At 41.2% G+C, this 22,397-nt stretch overlaps 1 protein-coding gene across 1 annotated transcript in view; it reads right to left on the bottom strand.

Annotated features, from left to right (window-relative positions):
* LOC124612581 (ADP-ribosylation factor-like protein 2) overlaps positions 1-22,397 on the bottom strand; it is a 93,283-nt gene that overhangs the window by 11,001 nt on the left and 59,885 nt on the right. The window lies entirely within an intron of this gene.

The following is a 22,397-nucleotide window of genomic DNA, read 5'->3' as shown; positions in this document are numbered from 1 at the left end:
TATAGCCAACTCTACGTTCTGAATTTTTTTCCTATCTGTGAGAAACCCACCCATGAACCATAGACCTTGCCGTTGGTGGGGAGGCTTGCGTGCCTCAGCGACACAGATAGCCATACCGTAGGTGCAAACACAACGGAGGGGTATCTGTTGAGAGGCCAGAGAAACGTATGGTTCCTGAAGAAGGGCAGCAGCCTTTTCAGTACTTGCAGGGGCAACAGTCTGGATGATTGACTGATCTGGCCTTGTAACAATATCCAAAACGGCCCTGCTGTGCTGGTACTGCGAACAGCTGAAAGCAAGGGGAAACTATGACCGTAATTTTTCCCGAGGGCATGCAGCTTTACTTTATGGATAAATGATGATGGCGTCCTCTTGGGTAAAATATTCCGGAGGTAAAATAGTCCCCCATTCGGATCTCCGGGCGGGGACTACTCAGGAGGACGTCGTTATCAGGAGAAAGAAAACTGGCGTTCTACGGATCGGAGCGTGGGATGTCAGATCGCTTAATCGGGCAGGTAGGTTAGAAAATTTAAAAAGGGAAATGGATAGGTTAAAGTTAGACATAGTGAGAATTAGCGAAGTTTGGTGGCAGGAGGAACAAGACTTTTGGTCAGGTGAATACAGGGTTATAAATACAAACTCAAATAGGGGTAATGCAGGAGTAGGTTTAATAATGAATAAAAAAATAGGAGTTCGGGTTAGCTACAACAAACAACATAGTAAACGCATTATTGTGGCCAAGATAGACACGAAGCCTACGCCTATGACAGTAGTACAAGTTTATATGCCAACTAGCTCTGCAGATGATGAAGAAATTGATGAAATGTATGATGAGATAAAATAAATTATTCAGGTAGTGTAGGGAGACAAAAATTTAATAGTCACGGGTGACTGGAATTCGAGAGTAGGAAAAGGGAGAGAAGGAAACATAGTAGGTGAATATGGATTGGGGCTAAGAAATGAAAGAGGAAGCCACCTGGTAGAATTTTGCGCAGAGCATAACTTAATCATAGCTAACACTTGGTCCAAGAATCATGAAAGTAGGTTTATATGTGGAAGAACCCTGGAGATACTAGAAGATATCAGATAGATTATATAATGGTAAGACAGAGATTTAGGAACCAAGTTTTAAATTGTAAGACATTTCCAGGGGCAGATGTGGACTCTGACCACAATCTATTGGTTACGAACTGTAGATTAAAACTGAAGAAACAGCAAAAAGGTGGGAATTTGAGGAGATGGGACCTGGATAAACTGAAAGAACCAGAGGTTGTAGGGAGTTTCAGGAAGAGCATAAAGGAACAATTGACAAGAATGGGAGAAAGAAATAGAGTAGAAGAAGAATGGATAGCTATGAGGGATGAAGTGGTGAAGGCAGCAGAGGATCAAGTAGGTAAAAAGATGAGGGCTAGTAGAAATCCTTGGGTGACAGAAGAAATATTGAATTTAATTGATGAAAGGAGAAAATATAAAAATGCAGTAAATGAAGCAGGCAAAAAGGAATACAAACGTCTCAAAAATGAGATCGACAGGAAGTGCAAAATGGCTAAGCAGGCATGGCTAGAGGGCAAATGTAAGGATGTAGAGGCTTACCTCACTAGGGGTAAGATAGATACTGCCTACAGGAAAATTAAAGAGACCTTTGGAGAAAAGAGAACCACTTGTATGAATATCAAGGGCTCAGATGGAAACCCAGTTCTAAGCAAAGAAGGGAGAGCAGGAAGGTGGAAGGAGTATATAGAGGGACTATACAAGGGCGATGTTCTTGAGGACAATATTATGGAAATGGAAGAGGATGTAGATGAAGATGAAATGGGAGATATGATACTGCGTGAAGAATTTGATAGAGCACTGAAAGACCTAAGTCGAAACAAGGCCCCGGAAGTAGACAACATTCCATTAGAACTACTGACAGCCTTGGGAGAGCCAGCCCTGACAAAACTCTACCATCTGGTGAGCAAGATGTATGAGACAGGCGAAATACCCTCAGACTTCAAGAAGAATATAATAATTCCAATCCCAAAGAAAGCAGGCGTTGACAGATGTGAAAATTACCGAACTGTCAGTTTAATAAGTCACGGCTGCAAAATACTAACGCGAATTCTGTACAGACGAATGGAAAAACTGGTAGAAGCTGACCTCGGGGAAGATCAGTTTGGATTCCGTAGAAATATGGGAACACGTGAGGCAATACTGATCCTACGACTTATCTTAGAAGCTACATTAAGAAAAGGCAAACCTACGTTTCTAGCATTTGTAGACTTGGAGAAAGCTTTTGACAATGTTGACTGGAATAATCTCTTTCAAATTCTGATGGTGGCAGGGGTAAAATACAGGGAGCGAAAGGCTATTTACAATTTGTACAGAAACCAGATGGCAATTATAAGAGTCGAGGGACATGAAAGGGAAGCAGTGGTTGGGAAGGGAGTGAGACAATGTTGTAGCCTCTCCCCGATGTTATTCAATCTGTATATTGAGAAAGCAGTAAAGGAAACAAAAGAAAAATTCGGAGTAGGTATTAAAATCCATGGAGAAGAAATAAAAACTTTGAGTTTCGCCGATGACATTGTAATTCTGTCAGAGACAGCAAAGGACTTGGAAGAGCAGTTGAACGGAATGGACAGTGTCTTGAAGGGAGGATTAAGATGAACATCAACAAAAGCAAAACGAGGTTAATGGAATGTAGTCGAATTAAGTCGGGCGATGCTGAGGGAATTAGATTAGGAAATGAGACACTTAACATAGTAAAGGAGTTTTGCTATTTGGGGAGCAAAGTAACTGATGATGGTCGAAGTAGAGAGGATATAAAATGTAAACTGGCAATGGCAAGGAAAGCGTTTCTGAAGAAGAGAAATTTAAATGTCAAGGAGTCTTTTCTGAAAGTATTTGTATGGAGTGTAGCCATGTATGGAAGTGAAACATGGACGATAAATAGTTTGGACAAGAAGAGAATAGAAGCCTTTGAAATGTGGTGCTAAAGAAGAATGCTGAAGATTAGATGGGTAGATCACATAACTAATGAGGAAGTATTGAATAGGACTGGGGAGAAGAGGAGTTTGTGGCACAACTTGACAAGAAGAAGGGATCGGTTGGTAGGACATGTTCTGAAGCATCAAGGGATCAACAATTTAGTATTGGAGGGCAGCGTGGAGGGTAAAAATCGTAGAAGGAGACCAAGAGATGAATACACTAAACAGATTCAGAAGGATGTAGGCTGCAGTACGTACTGGGAGATGATGAAGCTTGCACAGGATAGAGTAGCATGGAGAGCTGCATCAAACCAGTCTCAGGACTGAAGACCACAACAATAACAACAACAACATCTGTGAGAAGAGATGGCTTCTAATAGGAACTTTTATAAACTGTGAATCACATGCAGTATTCTCGTTACCATAAGAATAATACGAATATAAACATTTTGTCATGTATTGTTTCATGTTTGCTGGTATCTCATTTAAATCCTGTCTGCCTGATAAACTACGAAACTAGAGTGAGGCAACAGCAAACGCGGAAGAATATACATATCATGTCATGTTTATATTCATATTATTCTTTTACTGAATAGTGATACAGTCAGAAATGAAACCGCAATCGAATCTAAGCCGCACCTGAAAAATGAGACTTGGAATCAAGGAAAAAAAAATTTGCCCGAATCTAAGCCGCACCTGAAATTTGAGATTCGAAATTCAAGGGGAGAGAAACGTTATAGGCCGCATCTCCAAATCAAAACAAAGTTGGTCCATTGTAATATGAGACACAATTTAGGTCGTATGAATGACGATACAGCTACAGCAGTTTGGTTCGAGTCGCAAGCTTAGCAGTTAAGCTTTACCAGGTAGCCATTGCTATGCATCAGGCGCTCCGTCCGTATTTATATGGGTACCCTTCCTTTCCCACGTGCTTCGTCTCGTTTGAATTGATTGCTTATTTTTCTTTGATCTGATAAGCGCAGTTTTCTTTGTTATAGGTGTTTACATCACTCTAAACTGAAAATGCATTACTGTACTGTGTCATGCATTGTTTGTCGCATTCTGATAGTGCGTGTTTACGGCCTGTCGCCGTTCGCGGCATGGCTTGCTTTGGTGCGCACTACCGCCGCTTACAATAAAAAAAAGAGAGAAATTGTCTCATTTACGAAACAATGGCAAGAAAATGCTATTTGTTGTTACTTACACTGCTGCCTTCTTTGATAATGATCAACAAGAATCAAATAATAGACTGCGTATGATAGATGTTCTGAACGAGAGTTAAGCTAAAATATTTCTCCGTTAAAAAATCTTTGCAGACGCCTCTTTTGTACATTACATTCTGCACAGAAATTAGAGTCATCTTAGATTTTAAAATCTAGTCAATTTCCGTGCTTCATTTCTGATTGTATCACTACTAGGCATAAGAATAATACGAATATAAACATGACATGATATGTATATTCTTCCGCATTTGCTGCTGTCTCACACTAGTTTCGTAGGTTATTAGGCAGACAGGATTTAAATGAGATGGCAGCAAACACGAAAGAATACATGGCAAAATGTTTATATTCGTATTATTCTTATGTTGAAGAGAATACTGCATGTGATTCGCAATTCATAAAAGTTCCTATTAGCAACCATCTCTTCTCACAGGTAGGAAAAAATTCAGAACGTAGAGTTGGCCATATTGACAAACATCCCAAATAGTCTTGCCAGTCGGATTTTCGTAGTACATTGAAATGCTGCTACATTCGAAGATGAACAACACTGAATTTGTATTTACTTCGTTGGATAATGTATGAAAATACAGTGGTCGAAACTTGGGGCGGAGTAAAAAGCTCGTCTTACACCTTTTTTTTTTTATTTATTTACTGACGCAGAGGTTTTGGCACCAGTATTTATCTTTGTGCCAGCAAAGCATACCTGTGTAGCGCTACATATATTCGACGGCAGAAGTTAGTTGTGGCGGCACCTACCAACATTTTTCAGAACGTCCGCTTACTTTGCACTCGATTCTAAGCCACAGGTGGTTTTTTGGATTACAAAAACCGGAAAAAAAGTGCGGCTTAGATTCGAGTAAATACGGTAGTCCGTCATATCATTTCACCTCTTACTTTTAACCATCCCATATAGCACCTTTTTGAAACTTCACTCTCCTCCTCCATCACTCTAGTCCGCTCTTCCATCCATCTTCCCTCCTCTGCCATCACTCTTTGTACCTCTTTCTTTCTCTTCTGGCACTCTTCTCTTGTCTCTATTGTCCTATCCTGGAACCATATCATAAAGGACTCTATTCTTCTTCAGCACCGTAACTTTTGTTTCTTCATTTGACCATGGAGTTTCCTTCAATATCTTTTTGTTGCTTGTTCCTTCACATATTACTTCTCTGCTGCACTTACTAATGTCTTCCTCAATCCACACTATTCCTCTTCCGCCATTTTAGTTTCATCCACTGTGAGATTTTCCTTCACTATTATGAGGTACTCTATGCTGCTCTCTTCTTCTTTCAGCCTCCATGCCCTTACACGCCTATCCTTGTTTTCTGTCCATCTCGGAGTTATTTTTCGTAGTTGATGGTCACTGTCCAAGCCTCTGATGGTTTTACCTTGATATCTGTGATGTTCCTATTCGTTTTATTATTGTAGAGTACAGAGTCAACTACCAACTTTCTAGTCTAGTCATTACTGCACCAGGTAATCTTGTTGCTCTCCTTTTCCTTCAATTAGGAGTTCCCAACCAACAAACCATTCCTTTGGCAGAAATCCAACAGTCTTTCATCTTCCTCATTTTGACTACCTCGAATCTCTGGTACAAGCACACTTTCATGCCCTTGTTTCTCTCTTCCAACATGAGTGTTTAAATCTCCCATTACTATCATTTTCTTTCAACTCATCTGCATTCCCTCTTCAAATTCTGTTTTCTCTGCAGAAGTGTAGCCTACCTGTGGGGCATACACACATAATATATCCATGGTCTCTGTCTCCATTGATACTTCTGTCTTCATTATCTTATCATTATTCTCTCCAGTTATTTCAACCCATTTCTCACTACTACTCTCACTTCATTTCTCCTTACATCATCATTCCTGCCCCAATATAACTGATAGCTTTTCTCTGTTGTCTCCTCCCTTCCCATTTCCATATGTTTCTGCCACAAACAACAAATCCAACTTCCATTTTTTTCATTATGTAACCATCTACTCCACCTTCCCAGTCAATGTCCAAAAAACATTCACTGTTCCAAATTGTAATCCATGTTCACAGTGGGGTTGTCATCTATTATATCAATAATTTCTGAGGCTCATTCCATTCTTGAAAGCATAGTGATTATCCACTACTAACTTGCAGAGCCTATTGCAGCTTCACTTTTGAGAGTCTCTTTCAGATCTTCACAGTTACTGTAGCAGTCTCAGGGCACATGCAGTCACCACTGTACTTTGCCCATACAGGCAATCCCCTACTTCATGCTGTTCCCTATCTCCCATGACACGAATTAGGGGTTGGAGTTTTGGGAGACCTGTCACCAACAGCCACACTGATAATATATTAAAAATCCTTCCTTGTATTTTACGGAACAAGTTTGACATTTCACAGAATCTTAAAATTTGTCTTACTGTCGACTAAATTACAGGGAAGATCTGCAGGTAAATTAGCCTTGAACCTCTTGTCTAAATAATGTACCATGATCTGCATGTTGCAAGAACCACATATTTGAGGATCCTCTTCCTGGAGCTACAATAATAATGAAAAGTATATCATCTTGTCTTTGTGGCTAGAAGGAGGTAAGCCAGTCTGAGTTGTTGACTTTATTTGTCCTACACTTCCAGTTACTTTTCTATCAATCAATATATGACTCAACACCTCAACAGCAATGTGATAGCATAGAAAATTAAAACACTTGATCATCACATGCCTCCCTGGCTGCCACAACTAACTGTTGGCATAGGGAGGACTGTATTAATATTGGAAGTTGGCCCCAGAAACTCCACTGATTGAGCTATGTGAGTGTTGTACCCCTTACATTTGTGTATATACAAATATATGTGAATAAATGTTGCATAGGGGTACAAAGAAGGAGCCTCCTAGAAGATTGTGAGCCTAAAGATTGAAGACAGGCACAATCAGGCATACCCTGGAAATGGTGAAAGATTTCACCGGCTAATCCTTCTAACACCAGATCAAGTTAAAGTCCAAAACCAAATTAACATCAAGATGCAACGACCTTTATCAAGACCACCCCTTGTGATGATGTCGATAAATATTGAGGAATTCTCTAGTCATAAGTGTGTTTTATTAGCAGACATGTGGTATAAGCATAAATGTGATGTGTTGTTGGTGCAGGAAACACACCGGGGAGCCACCAGCCACAGACCTAAAATAGCAGGAATGGATTTGGCCATTGAAAGACCTCATGACAAGTATGGGAGTGCGATTTTCATCAGACCCGGGCTCAACGTAACATCAGCTGCAATGACAGAAGTAAATAACATTGAAGTACTTACCATTCTTGCCCAGAAGTTCTCTGTGACGTCTATGTACAAACCACCAGATGTGGACTTTGTTTTCCATGAACCAAACAATTTTACATATGACCATATTAATTTTGTCATGGGCGATTTCAACTGCCATGGTGAAGCATGGGGATATAATGAGACTGATGAGAATGGTGTACAGCTTGAATCCTGGGCTGACACTAATGACCTACAACTCATTCATGAGATCCAAAACAGCCAGCATCGTTCAACAGCAGAAGATGGAGAAGGGGATATAATCCTGACAACATCTTTGTGAGTAGGAAGTTGGCAGCAGAGGGCATGAAGCGTGTTGAAGAACCTATCCTAAGTACACAACACAGAACCGCCATTTGTGTTGTGAATGCGATGGTTAAACCAGGGGAGGTGACTTTCCAAAGACGGTTTAATTTCAAAAAGGCAGACTGGCAGAAATTTAAAGAGCAATTGGACAAAGAGATAGAGAAAATCCCTCCTCAACCAGATGAGTATGGTAGATTTATCAATCTTGTGAAAGGGATCTCAAGGAAAAACATCCCAAGGGGTTGCTGTACCCAGTACATCCAGGGTCTGACCGGCAGCAGCAAGGTCTTACTTGACAGGAACCAAAAGCTGTTCACTCAGGACCACTTCAGCGAAGATACAATGGAGGCTGGGGAGGAACTAATGCATGCTATAGCTGAGGATAAGAGATCACAGTGGTGCAAACTAGTCAAGAATCTTGACATGAAACAAAACAGCAGACGTGCATGAAAATTACTGAAAAACTTAAGTGTGGACCCAACTGACCACCAGCAGAAGAACAACGGGATAACAGCAAATCAGATTGCTAGCCAACTTCTGAAGAATGGGAAAACCAAAGGGAAAAGAGAAAGGGAAAGAGTTATACCCCTAGAACAAAAAGATTACTGACTCCTCAATGCTTCATTCACAGCAACCGAACTGGAAGACGCCATTCAGAGTATGAAATTGAATAAGGCCGCTGGAACTGATGACCTTAGAACGGAGCAGATAAAACAGTTTGGGCCCAAAGCTCGAAACTGGTTACTACAAATGATGAACACCTGTATTAAAGAGCTGAATATTCCAAAACTATGGTGGCAGGCGAGAGTGGTGGCTTTACTAAAACCTGGCAAGGAGATAAAGGACCCCAAAAGTTACAGACCAGTGTCACTTCTATGCCATCACTATAAGATACTGGAGCAGATGATTCTCAACCGGGTGGCAGAAATTATAGATGGAAAGCTCATAAAGGAACAAGCCAGTTTCAGACCAGGAAGATCTTGTTGTGGGCAAATACTTAATTTGACGCAACATATAGAAGATGGGTTTGAAAAAAAATTAATTACTGGAGCAGCTTTCATAGATCTTACTGCTGCATATGACACGGTAAACCACAGAAAGCTATTGCGCAAATTATATCACCTCACAGGGGACTGTAGGTTGACGATGGTTATTGGCAGTCTTCTGCAGAATTGAAGATTTTATGTCTCCCTAAATGGTAAGAACAGTAGATGGCGACTGCAGAAGAATGGCTTACCACAAGGAAGTGTACTTTCTCCCATCCTTTATAATGTGTACACTAATGACCAACCTATACCTCAAGATGCAAGACTGTTCGTATATGCTGATGACACAGCTGTGGTGGTCCAGGGGTCCAATTTTGATGCAACATCTGGAAATCTCTCTGAGCACTTGAAGAACTGGCTCAATACTACAACGCCACTCACCTCAAGCCAAACCCTGACAAAACCCAAGTATGTGCTTTCCATCTGCGCAATAGAGATGCTGGAGTTGAGCTCGACGTTACATGGCAAGGTAAGAAGCTAAAGCACTGTCCAATATCTAAATACCTTGGGGTTGTACTTGACAGAAAGCTTTCCTTCAAGCAGCATTGCCAAAACACCAAGGCTAAAGTCTGCTCCAGGAATAACATCATCCACAGGCTGACAAACTATGAATGGGGAGCTGAACCATCAGTACTGAGAACATCAGCACTTGCTCTGTGTGTTTCTGCAGCAGACTATGCAGCGCCTGTATGGGAAGCATCTGCACATGCTAAACAGGTTGATGTAAGTGTAAATGAGACAATGCGAATTGTTACAGGCTGTCTCAGACCCACACCAACGCATAATTTGTATCTACTTGCTGGAATTGCCCCATCCAAGATCAGAAGGCAGGTGGCAGCAGACGCTGAGAGAACAAACAAAGAAACAGATTCTCGACACCCACTGAATGGGCACATCACTCAGGCCCGCAGGCTTAAGTCTAGAAATAGCTTTATTGCAAGAACCAAGATCCTTGACGGTTCACAGGAAGATAATAGAGTCCGTAAATGGGAGAATGAACAAACCGCACTGCAGATAATACCAAAAGAGCAAATGTCACCTGGAAACAAACTTCCTTATACAGTGTGGAGAACACAAAATAGGCTGAGGGCTGGTGTACCCAGATGCAAAACTAATCTGTGCAAGTGGGGACTGCTGACTAACGATGACGACGTTCTTTGCGGATGCGGAGAGGTACAAGACGAGGCACATCTGCTCATGTGCCGACTACTGCTGGAGCTCTGCAGTCATAGTGACCTGCTACAAGCCAACGACAAAGCTGTAGTGGTGGCTAACTATTGGAAAAATAAAATTTGATCTGGACACGGAAAAGTAAAGTAAAGTAATGTTGCAGAAAAAGCCTGCTTTATAGGCTGCTCTACAACGTTCAGGGTTCTATGGTAGAATACTACATTCTGAACCTACACTGAGAGCTATCTAGTATAATGTCTCCAGATCAGGCAACAACTGACCATTTGTTCCAAAACTTTTTGACAGTACTTATTAAGGCAATGCAACTGTAGCTACTGTGTTCTCTGCGGTTTGTGAAGGGAAATCAAAACAGTCTCACTGGTTTGAAATTGTTCTGTTGGTCACATTTTAATAAAAATTGTAGAACAATTTCCTTTGGTTTGCTGTCAAGATGCTGGAGCATAGCTTACTTGATTCAGTTATGATAGGGCCCAGGATCAGAAGTCTCAGACAGTGCTGCATTCAGTTCCCAAACCGAAAAGGCACAGTTGTAGGACTTACAAAAAAATGTTGAATCTGAAGTACAAACTACCCCCTGAACAGGCTCACACTGCTGATGCAGTGCCAGATCCAAGCACACAGTGACCGCAGCCTTGAAAAAAATGCTGTTGTTTTGAGACACCTCTCATTCATTATAGCTTCTACAGGTTCCTGACTGCTTCTTTTAGATTTTTTTTCTGTTGGCTTCTCATATATTTGTCTTAAGAGAGTGGACTGATTGACTTTGTCCTGGAACACTTGTCAAAACATCCCTTCTGCTCACCTTAATAGTTTGTCAAGCCTGTGCCCTCATAACCCAAAAGGCTGCAAAAGGGTCAGATAGAAATTTGATCACATTGTGGCAGTAAATGTAAGTGTTAAAACTGAGGCAGTAAAAGAAATATTGGACCAGATATGGGAAATACATGAATGAGATGTGAAAATTTGTGGTTCAGACCAGTCTGCAAGCCAGAGAGCAGATGAGCCGCCCACCCCTCTACCTGCCCCCATTTGCAGTTAGTGGCACCTCCAATACATTTGGACCCTCTGATCACTTACTGACTCAATGCAGGAGTAAGACAGTAATGCAATAAATAATTCCTTCTAGCCTGGTGGAGGTGATCCATAATACTACAAGTGAAAAGTGTATAAGTGTAATGAACATCAGTAGGACTAATGATAGTAAAATAAGGTGAGAGAAATAATCAGGTCAGTAGGTGAGTGGGTGGGTGAGTGGTTGGGTGCAGGCGAGTGTCCTCCAGGGCTCAGCATGTGACAGGGGTAGCTCCCACCCTGATATCTTACAGTCAAAGTGTTGAAGATGGGAACAGAACCCACTCTCAAAAGAAACAGCAAAACCTGTTCAACCATTCTTTCATCATCAGAGAGCATCAAGGAAATGGATTCCTTAAGGTCTGATGCTTCGTTTTCAGTCCATGCTACCTCCTTGGAAATAGTAAGGTGTTCAGTCCTACATCTGCTATTGTTGTAATTCAACAAGTAACTGAGTTCTTGACAGTGCTCTCATGGAGGAAATGGAACACCTGAAGTGCCTGATGACAAGTACAATACTGGATGCCTGCTCCAACAGGCAAGGATTTCACACACAATGCCCAAGAAAACCAGAGGATGGCCAAGATGGCAGCAGTCGGTGTATGGAATGCCTGGCACAGTGCAGACATGAAACAGAACATCAGATGACAGGCACAACACCAGACGATGGCCAAGCCAGGTAGAAAGCGCGGTCAAAGCACCAGTGGCATGAGAGGGCAACTAGAGTCACCCTTGGCAGACGCAAACCACAGGTGGAGTGTATGACATAGTGCAGAATGAAAATGGAGCATTATAAGATGAGCACAACACCAGAGGACAGCTACAACAGGTGCAAACGGTGCTCAGAGCACTAACAGCAAGAGAGGACAACTAGAGCTGCCACTGGAGACTGCAGACTGTGTACGGAGCGCCTGATGCCTTTCAGACTGAAAACAGAGTGCCTAGCACCATACAGGCATAAATACCGGACTCCATCCACCCAAGGACCACATCGACAATGCCTAGTGTGAGACCTTCCTGAAGCCAGAAGTCAGAGTTGGCGTTACCAAATATGAGGGCCACTGAAAATAATGGCCAACTCGCAAAGGAAATACACCCATGTACATTAAAATACCACTACACCACCACCCCACCGAGCTTCCTTGCTAAACACCACAGAAGACAACGGAGTTGTAGTACACACCCCAAGAAGCTGCATTAACTGCACAGCAGTCTATCAGCAGCCTAAACTTACACATATGGGCCCTGCTAATGTCAATGCACTGCTAGCCATCTCAGGTGATATCTTTATTGGAGGTGACTCCAACACCAAGAACATTCTTGGAACTCAAGAGCAACACAGAATCAGTGGAAGGTGACTACTTAAAACCACAGATCAATGCTAGGCAGTCATCACTGGCCTGAACAATCCCACATACTTCCCTAAGAATGGAGCCCCTGACGTTCTGGACACAGCACTGGTCAGAGGACTACCAGTAGCAATACATGTCAGCACCAGAACATACTCTTCTCAGACCACATACCAGCCATCTTCCACACAGCAGAAGATAGGACTTGACTTCCATGGCATAAGGTGGGAGAACTACCATGAACAATTTGCATATGACATGGAAACATGGAAAGCAATATGCTACATCACTGAAAAAGTAATAGATGGATAGATGCAGCTGTCTCAGCATCTTCTCCAAGAGGAAGAGTAAAAACGGACACCACAGCATATCCACACTGCCAGTGCAGACAAAAACACACTTTCTGCGAATGGCAATGTGTAAGAAATGTGACCACCAAGGGGCAAGTCAAGTGCCAACAAAGGGAGGTAAAGGCAGCTGTAGAAGCACATTGCATCCAGGCGTGGTCAAATCAGACAGCAGCCCTGAGAATTGAGGACAGATCAGCTTGGAAGGTGACTAGAAGTCTTCTTGGCAACACCAACAGATCCCCCCCCCCCCCCCCCCCCCCACTGCTAGTGGGCAACAATGCAGTCTGCAATCCAGACGACAAGGCAGATGCACTAGCTAACAACTTCATCAAGAACTATACACCAGTAAATGACCTTCGCAATCCTGCCCACAGTGAAACTGCAAATAATTGACTACCCTAGTTCAAGACAGCACAAGCAGAAGATGACATGATCAAAGAAATCACAACAACCGAAGCAGAGTTCCAACTCAGACACCTAAATTCCTGAACATCATGACGAGACAATCTCATCATGAATCAGATGTTGAAGCAGATGCCACCAGCAGCTGGCACTCTCCTAACAAGAACCTTCAATAGCACACTGAACTGGACAATACCAAAAAGCAAATATGCTACTGTAGTACCAATAGCCAAGCCGGGAACTGACCCCAGGCATCCCTCCAACAACATGCCCATCAGTGTACTGCCAGCCATATCCAAACTCTTCAAGTGTCTGTACCTGAGAAGACTGTTCAACTACATGAATGCTGAATAATTGCTTCCCAATGAACAGTTCAGATTCAGAAATGGCCATAGCTCAACAAACCAGCTACTTAGAGTGGTAGAAGACTGAATGGGAGACCTGGAATGTCAAGCATTCCTGGTAACAGTATTCCTAGATATATCACCAGCATTTGGCTCAGTGTGGCATGAGGACTTCCTGCATAAACTGCTAGATCAGGGGTGGGAGGGCTGCGGGGTGGGGGTGGGGCTTCCATAGTCTCACACAAAACTACTGAAATAGTATCTGAATGGACACACCTTCCACGTGCAGGTACATAATGGAGAATCACTGACACACCACATCTTAGCTGGAGTCCCTCCAGGGAGTGTAATTGGCCCTATCCAGTACACACTCTGCACTAAAGACTTCCCTACAACACCGGACATTCACATTGCACTCTACACAAGTAATATGGCTCAGTATTACCAGGAGCAGAAGTGCAAGATATATCCAACACAGACTCCAGTGAGTCACTGATAACCTCTACATGAAGCCCGCGACATCCCAGCGCCTGGGGAAAAACTGCACTCTACCTGGAGATAACAATAGATTGACACCTCATGTGGAACAAGCATGTCGAAAACATTCACAAGAAGGCCATGGATAGACTGAGGAAACCCTGCACACTCCTCAATCCCATCTCCACACTCCCATAAGGAACCACACTTTGAGGTCAGTCCTCGAATATGCTGCAGCGGTGTGGGGTAATGCTGCAAAGAACCCACAGGACAACTGCAACAAGTCCACAACTGTATGCTGCAGTGCACCCTCCATCTTCCGTGGAGCTTCTCAACCACTGAGCTATACGAGCTGACAGATATCGCTCACCTGAGAGAGAGAGAGAGATTCTGCCGGAGATGAGATGACCTGAGGAGCTGAACTTGGCAACCACCAGCACTTCAGGAAGTGCAAGCAGTGGCCAGACCTTCTGAGAAGCTAAGAAGATGGTGCAACCACACGCTGCCTCTCCCAAGAACTCTAAGAATCCTAAATCCATTCCTGAATGTAAATAGTTTACTTACTTCCCACTGTAAATATTTCCCACCCCAAAAGTCGATAAATCTAATAACAATTGTGAATGTACATAGATGTCCATGTTTCTTTTACAAATAATGTCCACAGGAGTAACTTCTAAGTCTGAACAGCAATCACTGGGGAAGAAAGAAGAAATCATCCTCAAGAAGAAAAGTGCTTATCCCAAAAACCAGCCTCAGTGAGCACCTGTAGAAGACAGTGAGTCATGCAATTCGAAATATAGTGTGAGAATGACATCAACAACTGTCAGAGGACCCAAATATTAATTACAATACATCAAATTAAAGGAAGGTTCCTCATGTCAAATACATAATTTCTTTTGAGTTGAGCATCTGTCACAAATTGTGCGCCTATTATATTTTATATTTTTCATCAGACATAAAGTGCTAAAATCGCAGTGTGCAGCATGCTGTCTCTGAGACAGCAATGGACATACCTTTCATAAAGTAGTGATGGACCATGAAGATCTTGCACATCAGCATAATGCTGGAGCATTGCTACAAGTGTGCCACTTTTTAGTGTCTCCTGTTCTGTGGAGTGCAAACATATATCTGAGAGATCCTGACTCTGTTGTAGTGATGGCAGACAAAATTATTAAAAATATGTACAGAGTGATTATAATTAAAGTTAAACTTTTGAACTGCTGTAGATATAACACCACTGGTCAGAATGACATCAAATTGCAGCAGAATATTATCGGAAAAGGGGGAAAACGTATGGCAGAAGAAAAATGAACAGTTACAAAATGTAGCAATAGATGGTGCTGTAAGCATCATAATTTAATAGTGGTTGACAACAAATGACAAACAAATCATACAACAATGCCTAAGGTGTATCTTTGACATTAAACAAACTGTACTACTCAGTGTGCTTGGGCGTACAGGTGTGATAGTGTTAGTAACGTAAGCCCATCTACCAAGGCAAGGTCATATCACATTGGGAGGGAGAAATTGGTATTTAATTGGCCTGATGCCAGAAATCGCATAAAAGCATCAGGCCAAATGAAATCGGATTATTAATTTCCATGTGGCTGGCGCAAAACATGTTCACTATGCTGTCCACCATTTTCTGCAATAAGTTGAAATCAAGAAACAGTATCTTGCATAAAAATGATCCCATCCATACATCCACGCTGTTGGAGAGCTGGAATGACGTGCTTGAGCAAAAGACACTCATAGCGCTTACCAGTGATGATACAGGTAACAGGACCAGAAGCACCTGTCTCTTTGAAAAAATATGGCCCTATGGTAAATGATGACATAAATCTGCATCCCACAGTGACCTTTTCAGGATGAAGTGGTACTGGTTGATTTGCGTGTGGATTTTCTATTGCCCATATTCGACAATTCTGTGTATGGACACATCCCGTCAAATGGAAGTGGGCTTCATCTATCCACAAAAGTTTCCACAGCCAATCATTGTCCACTTCCATGCGAGCAAGAAATTCTAAAGTAAAGGTCTCTCTTGCTGGCAGGTCAACAGGAAGAGACTCATGCATATGGGTAATTTTGAACGGATAACAAAGAAAGATGCTTCATAGGATTTTACACATGGTGCTCACGGGTATGTCCAATGTTTGGGCAATTCTCCATACATTACATGTTTGCACACCACCACTTGCCACCCCCCCCCCCCCCCCCCCCCCCACTACACTGCTGTGGCCACTGCTTCCATTCCACTGAAATTGAATCGTTTCCTCCCTCTAACACGTTGCACACCAAAAGAACCTGTCTTTTCGAATTTCCGAATCATTTTCTCTAAACCCACAGCAGTCATCGGTCCAACGCCTTTTTTCAAACCCTTCAGTGTCTGGAACTTCTGCAGAGCGACGTGTGCACAGTCATCATTCTTGTAATACAGCTTTACAAGCAGAGCATGATCCTGCTTTGAGACAGCCATGCCAAATGTCACAGATGCGAAAGGAGGAAAAGCCGTGTAGCCAGCGCGTTTATACCAATTTCAATGGGTCGTGCACATTTCATTTGTGTATTCTGACACATACAGCGCCTTCTGCTGATCAATTTTCACACTATTTGTTTTTCTTCTGCCACACATTTTCCCCCTTCTCCGATAATATGCTGTTGCAATTTGATGTCATTCTGACCAGTGGTGTTACTTCTACAGCGTTTTGAAAGTTTAATTTTATAAATGACCCTATATAATGCTAACCAGCTGCACCACAGTCAGAATTTGACACCAAACACACACATACTGGCCAAAAGTTATATTTGTGACAGTCTTTTTGTTGTGCCTATCTGCATCTCTGCTATATGGTGAGTAGCAACTTTCGTTTTCACAATAATGAAACACTTGTTCCATTTTGCCACCAGAGTTTACCAAAATGGGAAAAACAGATAAAATGAGACACTGACTTCACAGTTACACTCAAAGAATGTGTACTGTACAGTCGTTTCTTCTAATTGTTATAAAGAAGTACACCAAGAGTTTGAATAAGGTTGGCTCCGTTATCAAAGTAATAAACCATTCTGAACGTATACTTTTAACTTTTCAGCCATGTTGACTGGTCAACTTTGTATATACTGTGAGCAGTGTTCTAAAATAAGTTTGCTGCCTAAAGCTCTATAAAACTGTGAGGTATTGTTAGTAACACGTTGCTACACATACAGCATTAAACTCCTGGTTTCAGTCTACGCCCTTTGGTGTACATTTGTCAAACAGTGGCCATTCTGCTGCTCAGTGAGACAGTTCATTATAAGATGTAGCATTTGCTGGATGTTGAGCTTCTGGTAATATTAGCAACATTTTGCCATGAAGTCATCAGAGTCAAGTCTATGTCAGCCACTGAGAATACCTACCAGCAGCATTCACAGCATCTGACAATTCCAACTACTTAAGATAGGAAGATTAAAATTCAACAGGTTAACACTGATGGATCACTAACTCCAATAGTAGAGAACAAAACCATTTCATTTTCAAAGAAACCATCTCACTCTTAGCCATAAGTGAAACAAATTATTTTGCATAATAAAGAAATAATTTATTCTGCCAGACACTCAAAAGTATTACATTCCATCAACTGTGCTGGGAAAATGTTAGAAAACTTCATACCACAATGAGTACGAGTCAATACGGCATGCTTCTTTATAGGCAAGGAATTACAATGTTTCCCACTTAAAGCTATTCACACTCCCTCTGGTAAGTAATTATCTTGTGTGACTATTAAGTTATGAAAGCTGGGGTGGTTTGGGTATGCGAAATTTTTGGAATACAGTTTTGATTGTACTTTTATAACAGTTTCAGTGTCACTACACACATATTTTAGGCTAAAATGGGACCTGGAAAACAAACCACACATGATGCACCATTAGAAAAATGCAAGAAGACTTCTGAAAAGAATAATGTCACTTTGTCCTACATAAACAAGAAACAATATTCTGAAAACTTTCATTTTTGACAAGATTTTGCACTGGTTAAACTGGAGAAATTTTGGCTCTCAAAAATTGATGAACATGAGTCCATCTTTTTCTGGGTTAAGACAGGTCATCAGAGACACAGCACTAGCTGGATAGGACAGTCAATGTGGGTTTGAAATATACTGAAGCTAAAGAGCGCAGCATGACAATTGATAATTGTTAAAAGTGGCTTAATGTCCACATAACACACACCAAACCCAATAAATGACCCAAAGTTTGAGATGCATAAGGCTTTTACACATTTAGTCTTCATCTTATAGCATATTTCTCATTCAGGGTTCAGTTTTAAAACTTGTACTCCTCATTATGTGCTGGCTGGGGTGGCCGAGCGGTTCTAGGCGCTACAGTCTGGAACCGCGCGATCGCTACAGTCGCAGGTTCGAATCCTGCCTCGGACATGGATGTATGTGATATCCTTAGGTTAGTTAGGTTTAAGTAGTTGTAAGTTCTAGGGGACTGATGACCTCAGCAGTTAAGTCCCATAGTGCTCAGAGCCATTTGATTTGAACCTCATTATGTGTGTTCACAATAAAAACAAAGACACTCCAGTTCTGTGTGGCACGCAGCATCTTAAACATGTGCCACTGAGCAGTACAGTGCTTGAACTGTTACCAAATAATAGCACAGAAAAATTGACATCAATATAACAGGTAACATATAGGCAGCTAATAACTCAAAGCCTCCTGAAGTGTCTCAATCATTTTGAAAGAGTTAAAGCAGCATCACCTTCATGATTATGCAGTTGTTTTTCACAGAAACATAATCGGAATATTTTTGACAATAGGAAATCAACACACACAGCCACCAGGTAACTGAGGCAAAAGCAACCTCTCATTCTCTGCGCAATTTAATAGAAAAACAATTGTCTCAAATCATGAACAGAACAATGTTTAGTCTTAAACAGGCCTTGAATGTCCCTCCCAAGCTTACACAGTGTGGGTAGGAGGTGTTATCAGAACAGGAAATTGCCTGCGATACTGATATACACTACAGTGATGTTATTTGAGTATCCCACTATGATTATGAAATACAAAACACACACGATTTTCCTCAAGATCACCACCAAATGACCACAACCTGCAATTTATGGCTCTTATATACCACAAGAGAATGCAACAGAATTGCACGATGGCTTTTTTGAGGCAACTGGGATGGCTGCGTCGACCTAACACAATCCGTCTCAGCTTTAGGCATCCATTACTAAGGACAGAATAAGCCCCTCAGAACTGGGTTGTTTGAGGAAGGTGGGCAAGGAATACCAGCAATGGAACCTGGATCCCTTCACCAACAAGGGCAAAGTTTAACACCTGATGACTGTCATAAAAAAGTGTGCATGTTGCCACATATCTATGCACACCACAAGCATGTGATACCATGAGTTCTGCATACCTGGTGTCATTTACAGATTTAAGACAACTCTTGTCAGCTTTGTAGCATCAGGGCAGGATCCTCCTAGCTGCTGTCAAGCTCTACAGTCAAAGGTTTGGTGGTGGTGGTGGTGGTGGTTAGTGTTTAACGTCCCGTCGACAACGAGGTCATTAGAGATGGAGCGCAAGCTCGGGTTAGGGAAGGATTGGGAAGGAAATCGGCCATGCCCTTTCAAAGGAATCATCCTGGCATTTTCCTGAAACGATTTAGGGAAATCACGGAAAACCTAAATCAGGATGGCTGGAGACGGGATTGAACCATCGTCAACAATTTAGTGATGGGTTTGTGTTTCAAGATATTAATGCAGAAGCATCCTGCCCCCACCTTGTGGATAACTTTTTTCTAGGAGATGGGAATCAGTCAAATGGAATGGCCTTCAGTACCTGAAAGTGATTGAGCATACTTAGCACCAATTGAAACTTCCAGGGCATTGGCACAGACCCTTCTTCACACAACAGATGACCTTGGAAGATTTGCCACGGATGAGTGGGACAGGCGTGAATAGCAACATCGCAGTGATTTTGTGGACAAAAACTGATGGGAATTCAAGCCTGTTACAATGCACAGGGTGGAATAACAGCATTGACTGTCACCTATGCAGCAGGTATTGATTTCAAAGATGTGCACATTTGAATAAGCTGCTGCTATTTTTGTTATCTTTATGTCACAGTAAAGTTATTTTTCAGTTTCATAAGGCTTATTTGTTCATTCCTTGATCACTTACAATCAGAGCCTACACACATTCACAGATATTCTGGTTGCACATAATTATTTTTGAGTAGTGTATATAGTGAGCAATTATTTTTGCTCATACTGTTGTTTTACACTACAAGATGACCACAGTAAATTCCTTGACTACATTTACTTCAGTCAATGACTGATTTCAAATGGCACTTAAACATACCATGAAGTTCTTGGCAGATGACAGAGCCTAGTAAACACACAAAAAAGAGGTGTGATGGCAACTTTCTGAAGCGAGAACAGTCATTTGCTGATATGTTTAGAAATTACTCTTTGTGTGGTTAAGGGGCTCCGGAAAGGCTCAAAATCATGAAAAGTTCAATTTTTACTTTTTTGCGATTTTTAATAGATATATAATTTATTCAATTCCGAAGACTACAACTATTTTTAAATTTTTTTTGAAATGTGTTCTACATGGGGGTGACCCACTGTGGCGCTGTTAAACTGCTGTCAAATGGTGTTATTATTAACGTCCGTGTTCATCAGGTACATTTTAGTGATGTGAGATAAAGTATGTGTTGTGGATAACCTGTGATGGTTCAATATATATCGCTGGTGTGATTGTCGATTGTTTCATGTTTATTTACTCTGTCGTTATCTCGAAAATATTCGTAATTAATTCTGTTTCTTGAGTCTCTGTTTTGTTGAAGTATAATAATGAGTAAAAGTAAAGTTATTAGAAATCCTCTGAAGGCTTTTAAGAAAAGGAGAAATGTTGGAAAGCCAAAGGTATGTGTTATTACTGTAAACAATAAAGACGATAACCAAGTGAGTGAACCTAACCTCTCAAGTACACCTGCCCATAGCAGTCAAAGTGGGAAAGAAAATACTTCACAGAAGAAGCTTGGTTCAATGAGTGAAAACTATGAACGTTTTATGGGCGAATCGGATGTGAATGAAATATTTGATATGTCAGTTCTCAAAGGAATTTTTTCAAACTGTGTAAGATGTATTCATTGTAGTGAAGTTGGTCTGGAACTCTCCATAATAAAGCACGTAGGACTTGCTAGTGAAATACAACTGAAATGTGATAAGTGTTCATATATGACCACCTTTTGAAACAGTGTTGCAGTAACTGCAACTGAAGAAAATGGTAGCAAAATCTACGAAGACAACAACGAGCGATGCTTGCTTTAGACAAGGAACTCCTTCGGGCTGTAGACAGGGCTGTAAAGAGTCTAGAAATACAAGCAAGAGTAAACAGGAGGAGGAACAAAAGGAAGCTGGAGGAGGAGTTTGCAGAGGATGAAGATAAACCATCCAATGGACCTGGAATGCTCTAAAAAGTTAATCCAATCTTTGTCGCTCGATTCCCAAAACTTTTATTTTCTCATACTAATTACGTTTTCTAAGGATCTTCCAAACATATTTGTTTCAAACTTTCAGTAAATGTTACACAGTACCTTCTGCATAATTTAACACAGCCTTTTTCCAAAAAACTGTATATTTTTGAATATATAAATAAAAAATTGCAAAAAAATGTTGTGAATTTTCATTACAATTGAAAAAAAATCATCTTTAATAACTAAACTAAAATTTTGTAAAATCCCTGTGTTAAGTTGTAGCCCATATTCCAATAAATAATCTGTAAAAAGTTCAACTTCCTACCTCAAATACTTTGTGAGGAAAGATGTAATTTATAAGCGTTATTTTAACATTGCAAGTATAGGGCGTTCCGGAGCCCCTTAAGGTACTTCTTGATGCCATGAAGAAGTAAAATCCAGTTCAGGCAATATCTTAGCACTTTCGATATCCAATAGGAGAAACATTCAATGAGTGGACAAACTTTCCACAGCTACTACATTGAATAACAATTTAGTATGTTGAAGAAAATGTGGCCACCACATCCTTTTCCCTTTGTCACATATCCCCTGACAAAAAGTGACCTCTTCCTTCCAACTTCACTAATCTTTTTGTATTAAATATGTTTTCAATTGGTTGCTTTTCCTTTTACTTTCACTTTCCTTAAATGTTCGCAGCTACCTATTTCTCCTTCAGCTAATTCACATGGCTGTTCATGCTGCCACAGAATCAAGAAAGATAGTAAATGTGTGTTCTACTGCCCACATTTTGAGAAACATATAGTAAATTCAGAATTTATAAGACCTCTGAATATTTTCAAGGGGCTTATTTCACTTCACTCTACTTTTTCTTTCTTATTTTTAGCCAGTTACATGATTTATGCTGTCACTTCCATTTCTCAAG

The sequence above is a fragment of the Schistocerca americana genome, chromosome 4 (genome assembly GCF_021461395.2).
Source record: "Schistocerca americana isolate TAMUIC-IGC-003095 chromosome 4, iqSchAmer2.1, whole genome shotgun sequence".
NCBI lineage: Eukaryota > Metazoa > Arthropoda > Insecta > Orthoptera > Acrididae > Schistocerca > Schistocerca americana.
The sequence above is the reverse complement of the archived record's forward strand: the minus strand, read 5'-3'. Positions and strand labels throughout refer to the sequence as shown.